The sequence below is a fragment of the Zingiber officinale genome, chromosome 7A (assembly GCF_018446385.1).
Source record: "Zingiber officinale cultivar Zhangliang chromosome 7A, Zo_v1.1, whole genome shotgun sequence".
Lineage (NCBI taxonomy): Eukaryota > Viridiplantae > Streptophyta > Magnoliopsida > Zingiberales > Zingiberaceae > Zingiber > Zingiber officinale.
The window spans coordinates 97,951,367-97,962,776 of NC_055998.1; positions in this window are offsets into that span (position 1 = coordinate 97,951,367).

Below are 11,410 nucleotides of genomic sequence, written 5' to 3' on the forward strand. Positions count from 1 at the left end.
GAAATTCACTGAAATAAATTTTCAATTTTTCAGAGCTCTAATCGATCACCCGATCGATTGGAGTGCCTCAATCGATCGGGTGATCGATTGAGAGGAGTTTTCCCGTGAGCAGAAGCTCGCTAAATCGATCAGTCGATCGATCCACGCAGTCTGAATCGATCAGTGGATCGATTCAGCAGGGTTCAATCGATTAGGACCCAACCCTAATCGATTGGGGGTGCTGATTTTGGCTGGGAAAGCTTATGTTCAGCATTCTAAACCATTTTTATGCTATAAAACCTTTCCTAATCCCTTAAAACACATCTATATACATTTAGGGGGAGTTTTCATGATGAGAACAAGAATGGATTGGTTAAGAAAGCCTAAGTAGAGGTTTAGGTTGAGGTTTGGTTTCATTATTGAATTTATGAACCTTAAAACTTCTAAATTTGGGTTTCCTATATGTTTAGGATTCCAAGCCATTGTTGGTGCAATGACAGAAGTAATGTGCATGTCTTTAGGGGGAGTTTCTCTTTAAGGACATGAAAATCTATTTTTCATACACCTTGGAAGGTGGTTAACCTTCTTTAGTGAAAATGCTCAAGGTTGGGCATTTGAATGTAATGAAGAGTGGATATCTTTATTATTCAAGTGGTGTATGCTCACGAATGAACATTTGATGACAATGAAGGGTATGAGACCTTCATTTGAATCATGTGTAAATATACCAAGTGGTATATGCTCAAGGATGAGCGTTCAGAATAATTAAGAGTATGGGACCTTCGTTATTGTATTGTGAACTGTTAGAGTGTATACTGAAAGCCTAAGCTTTTGTAAACATTTATTTTGAATAAAAAATCACATTTGGTCAAATTATCTACATTTAGTTGTAGTTGTTCAATTAATTTATATTGTAGATAACATAGTATGTGGTGCCACATACAGAAGAGGATGTTATCAGTACTTTATAAATTATAAACAGTAGCTCACGACCAAAATGGAAAGGAACAAACCATTGGAAGGTCGTAGTGTAATTAGGTATTAGTTTATCTTGACTATATAATTACACTAGTACACTTAGAGTGTATTGAGTAGGACCATTAGAGGTCGTTTCTTTTATACTGACTTTATAAAGGAACAAAGACCTCAGTTATCATGGAAGTGTGTACTCTTAATCCTAATATAATAACAAGCACATATATTTGATATTTATTTCTTTAATTTATCAATGGGTGAGATTTAGTTCGATAAATTAATAAGCTCGAAAAGTTGGGAAATGATATTACTTATAGTGTGTGTTGTTGATTATAGAAGGAAACTGTGTCCTAGTAATCTAGGTTGACAATGTCCCCAAGATGAGCTCATAAAGATTGTCATGTTAAACCCTGCAGGTAGACTTAGTCCGACATGACGATAAGGTTGAGTGGTACTATTCTTGTATTAAGATATTAATTAAATGAGTTGTCAGTAACTCACTTAATTAGTGGACATTCGACATCTTAAACACAGGGAGACTAACACACTCATAATAAGAAGGAGCCCAAAAATGTAATTTGGGATTGGTGCGGTAGTTCAATAATAGTTCTCTAGTGGAATGAATTATTATTGATAAAATTAATTGTGTGTTCGGGGCGAACACGGGATGCTTAATTTTATCGGGAGACCAAAACCAATTCCTCCTCTCGGTCCCTATCATAGCATCTTAACTATAGAGTACTATACCCACCTATACCCACCACCTATACCCACCTAAAGGGGGCCGGCTAAGCTAGCTTGGGGATCAAGCTAGGGCCGGCCTAAGCATGGTTTATGGGTGGCCGGCCCTAGCTTGAACCCAAGCTAAAGGGGGCCAGCCCTAATGAATTTAAAAAGAATTTTAATTTAAATTTTTTCTTATGTGGAAGATATAATTTATTGGAGAGAATTAAAATTAAAATATCTCTCTTAAAAGGATCTACAAAAGATTAAAGAAAGATATTAGATCTCTTTCCTTATTTGTAGATTGGAAAGATATTTTATTTTTTCTCTTTGTAAAATTATTCACATGTTGAAAAATAAAATTATAGAAATTTCTTTTTATCAAGCATGAAGGGATTTTTGAAGAGTTTTTTTTTTAAATTTCCATAAACAAATTAGGAAGTTTTATTTTGATTGAAACTCTCCTAATTTATCTATTTGAGGTGGTCGGCCATGATTAATTGATTAAGAAATTTTATTTAATTTTTCTTAATTAATTGTTGTCAAGAAAAGTTAAGGAAATTTTATTATAAATAAATTTCCTTATTTGCCAAAGCCAAGGAATATAAAAGAAGGGGTTGGGGTGCCTTCATGGGATATAACCTCTATTATTCTCTCCCTCTTTTCCTTGGTGTTGTGGCCGCCCATCCTTTCTCCCTTTCTTCCTCTTTGTGGTGGCCGAAACCCTTCTTGGCTTAGAGCTCTTGTGGTGGCCGGATACTACTTGGAGAAGAATAAGAAGAAGGAGAGAAAGCTTGCATCCCTTAGAGCTTGGTTGGTGCTTTTTTTTTTCATCCTTGGTAAAGCTTTTGTTTTGGCCGAACCTAGCTAGGAGGAGAAGAAGGTGCTTTGGTGGTTTCTCATCTCGGAAGATCGTTGCCCACACAACGTTCGAGGTTAGAAGAGGAATACGGTAGAAGATCAAGAGGTCTTTCTAAAAGGTATAACTAGTAATTTTTCCTTTTTGCATCATACTAGTTATTTTTAGAAATAATACCAAATACAAGAGGCTTACGATTTTAGCATTTCGAATTTATTTTCGATGTAGTGTTCTTATGTTTTCTTCTTTTCCATGTGATTTGATTGTTCTTTTCGGTTAACCTAAAGTTATTTTAGGAAATTAAATATTAAGTTTCCTTAAAAGGTTTTGTCTAGTCGGTGGTGGTTGCTCCCATATCCAAGAAGGTCATGTGCCTCGCCACGTCAGTACTGGGAACCAATTATGGAAATTAATATTTAATGGAATTAATAACTTAGGTGATTTGGATCGAACGTGTTAAGTTCCGCAGGAGATCCAAGTCAAAACCTAAAAGAACAAATAGATTAAATTTTGGATCAAACGTGTTAAGTTCCGCAAGTGATCCAAGTTTAATTTAAAAGAACACATGGTAGCTAGGAAAAGGTTTAGACCTTTGTACAAATTTTTTGTACAGTGGAACCATTAGGTTTTCCGAGTAGCAACCAACAACAACGAGTGAAGTTGTAAACAACGTTGGGTAACTCTTCAGGGGGAGAGTTTTTTATGTGTGCCAATAGGGGGAGAATGTAGGATTTAAGTTAGGCCTTCATTACCTAAGAGGGAGTTTGCCCTCTAGAAAAGGAGGAGAATAAAGGGAATCCTCACTCATATATTGGCATGAAGGAGGTTGAGGCTATGAGATTAGCCTAACATAAAGGAGGTATTGTCAAACATCAAAAAGGGGAAGATTGTTGGTGCAATATTCCCTAGGTCAAGGTTGACCTGGTTGACTGAGCTTGAATTGGTTCAAGCTCGAGTCTTGATGTTTGAGTTTCGATATTTGACAATACATGTAGACAATACATGAAGATTGCAGGTGCAATTGTTCATGTGGGGAGATTGTGAAGGAGAGTCAAGTAGGTCAAGGTTGACTGGATACTTGACTAGAAAATCCTGGTGAGTGAAGCCAGGTGAAAGTCCTAACTGGGTGGTTAGGCAGATGCGAAGTCCTGATGAGTGAAGCCAGGCAGATGAGAAGTCCTAGTGAGTGAAGCTAGGCAGAAGGAAAATCCTGGTGAGTGAAGCCAGGCAGATGAGAAGTCCTAATGAGTGAAGTTAGGCAGAAGGAAAATCCTGGTGAGTGAAGCCAGACAGAAGGAAAGTCTTGGTGAGTGAAGCCAGACAGATGTGAAGTCCTAGTGAGTGAAGCTAGGCAGAAGGAAAGTCCTAGTGAGTGAAGCTAGGTAGAAGGAAAGTCCTGGTGAGTGAAGCCAGGCAGATGAGAAGTCCTAGTGAGTGAAGCTAGGCAGAAGAAAAGTCCTAGTGAGTGAAGCTAGGCAGAAGAAAAGTCCTAGTGAGTGAAGCTACGCAGAAGGAAAGTCCTGGTGAGTGAAGCCAGGCAGATGATAAGTCCTAGTGAGTGAAGCTAGGCAGAAGAAAAGTCCTAGTGAGTGAAGCTAGGCAGAAGAAAAGTCCTGGTGAGTGAAGCTAAGCAGAAGAGAAGTCCTAGTGAGTGAAGCTAGGCAGAAGGAAAATCCTAGTGAGTGAAGCTAGGCAGAAGGGAAGTCCTGGTGAGTGAAGCCAGGCAAAGGAAATCCAGATGGGTCAAGATTGACCAGACATCTGGTGAAAGTCCAAGTAAGTCAAAGAGATTAATCGGATACTTGACATGAGGAGAAAAGTCCAAGTGGGTCAAAGGGATTGACCGGACACTTGGTGAGGGAGTCCTAGCAGGTCATGGGTGATCGGATGGTAGGCATGATATACCAACAGGTCATGGTTGACCAAATGTTGATTTAGGGGACTTTGGACTTGGTTTTGGGCAAAAACCATGAGTTGGATCGATCAGCCGATCAATTGGCTCATGCCCAATCGATCGGTTGATCGATTGGATGAGTCCCCGCGACAAGTCTCCTCCCAATCGATCAGTGGATCGATTGGGAGAAGCTCACAATCGCACAGAATAGCTCTGGATCGATCGGCCGATCGATTCAGAGCCTCCAATCGATCAGCCGATCGATTGGGAGCTGCGATTTCGCGCGATAAGCCCTGGATCGATTAGCCGATCGATCCAGGCAATTCCCGAGAGCACAGAGGCGCTCTGGATCGATCAGCCAATCGATCCAAAGCCTCCCCAATCGATTGGGAGCAATCCAATCAATTGGGATTCGACCGTTCGCGTTGTTTTTAACTGTTGGCAAGCGTTTCTCTCAGTAGAACTTCCACGACTTAGATCTTTCTCTAGAGCGATCTTCACAGCTACTCTGCAGAGTTCTCACCGCCAGATCTTGGAGGTTCTTGGAGGCATTTCCAAGTCAAGAGGCGGATCTACAGCAAGAAGAAGAAGATAGGGTTAGGATTTCTTGAGTAAACCGTGTAAGTTTTCCCTTGCATTTGCTTCTCATTGTATCTTGTTGTATTGAGAGTGTTGTAGGGCTTCTCCGCCTTCGGTAGTTACCGTAAAGGAGTGTTTTTATAGTGGAGGGTGTGTGAGTGTGTGGATCCTTGGACTAGTCACCTCTTCTTGAGGTGGATACCAAGTAAATCCTCGAGTTAGCGTTGTGTATTTGTTTCTTGTATTTCTGTTGCACATCATTTCAAAGAAGCGAGCAACGATGAGCACAAGATCGCGCTGAGCTATTCCCCCCCCCCCCCCCCTCTAGCTACATTTTCGTCCCAACAGTAATGACTTCCGACCGGCCTGGGTAGATTTGTATTTCCTCCTTTTCTTCATAAACTAGGGCGGGTGGAGCCTCTTAGATGCCATTGACTTCCATTCGCTATATCTTCTGTGTAGAGTGGGCTTCAGTCTTTATTGTATCAACATAGCACTTGCGTGTTGTTAGTTGATCTCCTCTGACTCCCCATACTTGATCATTCATGGGACACTTTATTTTTTAGTAGAAGGTGAAAACTACTACCTGAAACTCATTTAAGATCGGCCGACCTAAAATGATATTGTTCGTGATATTTGGAATTGAAAATAATGATGTCAGTACAAAGCCGATAAACCAGTAACAAAACCGTTCAAATTCAATTTCCACATATACATGGAACAAATATATACATAATACATAAGAAAATTAGAAAAATAAATTTTCTTTATTTGGGGAGTCTCAGTTGACTGACACATTAGATTTGTAGACCAGCTCATGTATTCGGTCTATTTTTTAATTAGTACTAATCTAATCGGAAAGGAATGTTTTATCTATGTTTGTTCTAATTTTTATGTAATCTATTTCATCAAATCTTGGCCCATTAGGCAATTTGACACATGATTAAATCCGGCCTATTAGAACAAATCCAGTCTAATTTGACCAACCCAACTCCGGTAATTAAACCATCCTAATTAATTCAATAATAAACTAATCTGGTTAAATCAGTCAATGGTCTGAACGAAACATATTGAATCAAATTGGTATAATTAAACTAACTAATAATTTAAATCATACCTGAGTTTGATTGGATCAAACTTAATCGCAATCCATACATAATTAATTGAAATATAATGTTCAAGATTATATTTTCATTTAGAGTTTCTAAAATCAAACACTTTCTTTCCAAACAACTGCGCTTCGTAACAAACTGTTCATCATCATCTTTTCTTTGCACGATAAACACGGTGGCTTGGTCGATCGCTGCCCTTTTAACACGGTTGCTGGTGCTCGCCAGCTATGGACATCGGTCGCTAGCCACCCAACGTGGTTGCCGGCGCTCACGGCTCTCCCGACGACCGCAAAAACTCTACAGAGCAATATCGTCGGGTCAGCAATTTTTTTCGGCATCATACATGGATAACTTTCACACTTTTAGAACTAAGGGATAACTTTCACACTTTTAGAACTAAATTTACTCTATTACCACTGTAACATCTAAAAAACATGATTCACATAACAAATTGGTAAACAATTCACGGTAATCTCCGAGACGATCTTTATCCTGGGTTGAAGTCGGAAGAATGTTCTCAGACGATCGCTCTTTCATCCATGGTCTTATCATCTTTTTATAACTTGGATAAAGCAACGAAACAATGACTGGAGTTAATTGTTTATGTTATATAATAGTTTATCAAAATTACTATATGGATTTAAATTTATCAAAAAATATATATATAATAATTTAAGAATTTTCAAGGAGTAGATCATGCAATTGACTTATTAAGCAGATCATATTTTCAAATAGTCAATTTAACCAGCTTGTTTTGACATATTTGCCACACACACACATTTAGTAGGACACGCGAATTAGAAGGCTATATGGTAGTACTATTTCAGCGCCAAGTGTTTACAAATTTGCATGATGGATTAGATTGAATAAGGTTCAGCCTAATTTATTTAGAAAGATAGGAGAAAAATAAATTTAATAAACAAATAGTAGAAAAGATACCCTTCTAATAATAAATAAATAAATAAAACAAATATTATAGTAAAAAAAATATTTTACTTTGCTCTGTTTACTTTGGAGAGCGGAAAGTAAAATTAAGGAAAAATTTCTATAGTGGAAAAGTTTTCATCGTTTATTTCATTGAAATTTTCAGATGGAAGAGAAACACAATTCATCCATCGATGATTTTGGAGTCAAAATCGATCACCTTAAAATCGGACGAAAAATAACATATAGAAAAAAAAATGATGCATGCACCCCTTTTTATTTATAAAATTACATCATATACCAAAAAATAATGACGCATTTATCCTTTTTAACTTATAAAATTACACCATGTATAAAAAAATGACGCATGTACCCTTTTTTGTTTATAAAATTACATCGCATGTATCCATCTTTCTCAATAAAGATAAATAAGAATACAAAGGAAGGGATTTCTTTACCCTTTCTTTTCTCTTTCTCTAAGAATAATTTTTCACCATAAATTTCTTTCCTTTCTTTATCCGCGCTTGAGAGTAAGCATTAATCTTGTGAGGAAGTTTGAGTATTACCTTATAGATTCAAAAACAGTTATCGCATTTTCATCATACCTATCCCTTTGTTTCACGAAATAATTATGTGAAATCGTGTGTACTTTTAAAATTTTATTTTATCTATATAAAATTCACTACTCTTAATTTATTATATGAATATATTAAAAAATTGATTGATTTATTATATGAATATATTAAAAAATTGATTGATAAATTTAGAGAATTCGAAATTACTTCAAATCAAAATCAATATATTTTTTTAAATTTCTTTAATATATTCATACTCTCAAATCTAAATTTGATAGTATAAATTGAGAACGGTAAATTTTTAAACTTGCTAAGTCTTGAGAAAATTTGTCGCGAGCTCGTTATAAAGTATAAGACAATGATATTTGTTAACTAACACCACCAATGGATTACTAGGAGTCCAATAATGTCAAACTTTTAAATTTCTGAATGACATCAGTCAAACTCTGAATTACTTCAAACCAAAACCAAAATCAAAACCAATTTATTTTTACAAATCTCCTTAATGTATTTGATCTCGTGGTAAGGTGGGGCCCGCCCGATAGGAGGTCAAAGTGATCAACATCCTAGGCAGGCGTTCGATCGAGTGAACTACCTTCCCGATCAGCAGGAAGAGTAGCCGGTCCGACACTTCGACAGCTCGGTCAGACATCGAGCTTCTGACGCTTATAAAGCTCAAAGCAGGGAGGGACGAAAGTCGAGCGGTCGTCCTGCTCAGCTAAACAGTAGAAGAAGCCTCGGGCTGGCAGGCAGGGCTCCCTCGCCCGACAAGGTGGAGTCGGATAGTAGATCGTTGATCGAGCGGACGCTCAGCCCAGCCATTGTATCACCCGGACGGCAGACTGGCCAAGCGGCTCTCCCACTCAGCTCAATAAAAGACAAAAGGGGTAGTTGGCGATATCTTCTTAGGGATCAATGTCATTGACAAGCGGTATGGTCGGTGGCATGGTCAGACAGAGAATCGTATGGTAGAAGCTTCCACTGTCACATCAGGGATATGCTCGGGCTATTAAGCTATGGCGTTAGGCACGCTTTTCTGACACGTCGTTTCTAGGCAGGCTTTGATAAACGTGCACGCCTCGGGAAGCGTGCGCATGCCTCCTGGGAGCCCTATATAAGGACCCCCAGGCTTCAACGGAGGTATGCTCACTACTATAGGTATAGTTACGACGCTGCTCCTTTCTTCTCTACTTCATTCGCTTGTCGGCGGTAACTGACTTGAGCGTCAGAGGGTCATCGCCGGGGAACACCTCCCTGGCTTGCACTAACAACTTGTGGTTGCAGGCTTAGCTCATTGGAAGTCCACGTCATCTTCAGTTGACATCCAGTCAACATGAGTGTCACCTCCCTAGCGTCCGTCGACTCACTCTCGGACAGGATCAAATTTGACACCGTCTGTGGGAACCTGATGATCGACGGAGCACGGATCACTCAAGAGATCGCCGGTGATTAGCAGGGAGAAAATAGCAAAGTGAGCGAGGAGGAAGCGGCGGCTTTATAAAGAATGGCTCGGCCGACCGGAGCTGTTCGATCTAGGGCACGAGGATCAGAACGCACATCCAGCCGTTGAATTCAAACCACCAAACGTCACATCAACAGTTGTCACCTCGGACGTGCGGCGACTGCGACGGCAACACGTGGCGCTCTCCCACAGGGTAGCATTTAATGGGTGTGGGTGCGTGCTCGCCCTTAATGGGGATGGGATGATTTGCACATATCCCGAGGAGATTCGAGTGGCGTCAGCATTGACTGCCCAACTCGCGCCCTTCCGAGAACAATGAGGAAAAAATATCCAAGTACAAAGGCTCAAAGCGCCGACTGGCAAAGAAAGATTAGTCCTACACAAGCCAATCGGGATCCAACCCACCCATTGGTTGATCGGCCAATCGGTCACCAGACTCCATGTCCAGTCAGTCGGACTTGCAGTCTTCTTCGACTAGACTTGAGGGGGAGGCACGTGATCCGGTGGTAAGGTGGGGCCCGTCCGGCAGGAGGTTAAAGTGGTCAACATCCTAGGCAGGCGTCCGATCAGGTGAATTACCTTCCCGATCAGCAGGAAGAGTAGCCGGTCCGACACTTCGACAGCTCGGTCAGACACCGAGCTTCCAACGCTCCTAAAGCTCAAAGCAGGGAGGGACGAAGGTCGAGCGGCCGTCCCACTCAGCTAAATAGTAGACGAAGCCTCGGCCCGGCAGACATGGCTCCCTCGCCCGACAAGGTGGAGCCAAATAGCAGATCGTTGGTTGAGCGGACACTCGGCCCGACCATTGTATCACCCGGACAACAAACTGATCGAGCGGCTCTACTGCTCGGCTCAATAAAAGATAAAAGGGGCAGTTAACGATATCTTCCTAGGGACCAGTGTCATCGACAGGTGGCATGGTCGGCGGCATGGTCAGACAGAGAATCGTACGGTGGAAGCTTCCACTGTTACGTTAGGGATATGCTCAGGCTGTTAAGGTATGGCGTCAGAGACGCTTTTTTGACACGTCCTTTCCAGGTATGCTTTGAGAAATGTGCACGTCTCGAGAAGCGTGCACGCACCTCCTAGTAACCCTATATAAGGACCCCCGGGCTTCGACGGAAGTATGTTCACTACTGTAGCTACAATTACGCTACTGCTCCTTTCTTCTCTACTTCATTCGCTTGCCGCCGGTAACTGACTTGAGCGTCGGAGGGCCATTGCCGGGGAATCCATCCTTGGCTCGACACTAACGACTTGTGGTTGCAGGCTTAGCTCATTGGAAGTCCACGTCATCTTCAGTCGACAGTCAACGTGAGCACCATCTTCCCAGCGTCCGTCGACTCACTCTCGGACAAGATCAATATTCATCCCCTCAAATTTGAATTAGATAGTATAAATTAAGAACAATAAATTTTTAAATTGGCTAAATCTTGAGAAAATTTATCACAAACTCATTATAAGACATACGATAATGATACTTACTAATCAATACCACTAATAGGTTCCTAAAATTCTTTTGATTCAAAAAATATCAAACTTTTAAATTTTTAAATGGTATAGATTCATCAACTGATTTTATCCGAAACTAACTAGTAAACATAAAGAATTACAAATCATTTCAAATCAAAATTAAAATATTTCTACAAGTCTCCTTAATGTATTCAACTCTCATATTTGAATTTGATAGGAGAAATTGAGAGCATTAAATTTTTAAACTTATAAAGTCTTGAGAAAATTTGTCACAAATTCATTATAAGGTCTAAGATAATGATACTTACTAACCAATGAATTTGTAAGACTTTTCTGATTTGAAAATATTAATTTTTTAAAATTTCTGGATGATGTAAATCTATCAATCAGTTTTTTCTTAAATTAACCGATGAAACTATTTAAAATGTCAAAAGAATAATTACACTTTAATTTATATGTGTGTGTGAAATTGACATACTACCCAACGTCTCCTTAGCGACCGTGAGCGAAATCTGATTGGCGTGGGCTATTTTACACAGTGAAAACCTAATTTTGTAATCTCTTTCATCTGCATGTAATAACTTTTCTATTTTTTTCTCTTAAATTAAAATAAACAACTTTTATCTTTTTTTTCTTAAATTAAAATAAAATTCTTATTTCTCTTTCCTATGATTACATGTAACAATTACTGATACTGATTTTTAAAGATAGTGTATAACTACTACACATTATAACAACTACTATGTAGTAACTATTATAACGTGTAGCAATTATTATGTAGCTACTATATCATTGTAACAGTTATTGCACAGTTATTATAGCTATAGTTACTATAATGTTGTAGCAACTATAACA